Below are 975 nucleotides of genomic sequence, written 5' to 3' on the forward strand. Positions count from 1 at the left end.
CACAGTGATAGGGCTGTTGCTTTCCTGTTAAGCATTTTGGTGGGGTGTTGCAAAATCCTTCCAGTCCCATGGGGCTGATATTGTAAACTTAAATTTTCCAATATTATGCACAGGAATAGATAACACTTCTCTGTATTTGACAGCTGATGAATATACCAAGTATTTTGAGTGCCTTTTTGCTTCATAGTGATTGACAGCTTTGAATAAAGCACCCTGCCTGCTCAGAAACTGTGTGAAATTCTGCAGAAGCGCCAGCCTATCAGAGTTTAGCTCAAAAATCATGTCAGTTCCCTCAAACAGGTGCTAAGCCTAATGTTGCATTGAACCTGGGACTTTCACCCCATGAGTAATGTGAATATTTATTTCAACTTGTCCCTTGTACTCGTTTATACTTTAGCTATTCTTTAGTTGCATAAAGTTGTTTTAGAGAAATGCCACATCATGGTTTCATGCTGTTGCTTTTCATGATGAATGTTTAATATGAACAGTGACTATTTTGTAGATTTCAAATATACAGTACACAGTTGCGTTTCAGAGGATTTAATTTCTCGGTGTAAAGAGTTTTGTAATTGGTGCTTTGTACAGTATGTATTCTAATTTTTTTTTTTGCACATAGATTCAGTTTCCCTAAACTGATTTATTTTTACCAAATGTTTGCATTGTTCTAAAGTCCAGAGCACACAAGTTTCCCTTCTTTAGTTTTGTTCCACAACACTACACTTATATTGAACTTCTGGTGCGTTTAAACTGGCTGCATGGATGGAAGTAAAAGCTTTGCTTCTTTCTCATAAGTATGCATCATCCTACAGCTTAATGTAGCATGCTCCCATTGCTTCAGATTTTAAACTGCACCATATAGTTAACAGGTGCCCTTTGTTGTACTTAACATTCTCTGTCGTAGGCTTTTGGCTCTACCACATCTTTAGAGCTTTATCTATAGCTGTAATTAGTTTATCTTCAATTGTAACCCCCCCC

This window comes from Gavialis gangeticus, unplaced genomic scaffold, assembly GCF_001723915.1.
Source record: "Gavialis gangeticus isolate Ggan-Ray unplaced genomic scaffold, GavGan_comp1, whole genome shotgun sequence".
NCBI lineage: Eukaryota > Metazoa > Chordata > Crocodylia > Gavialidae > Gavialis > Gavialis gangeticus.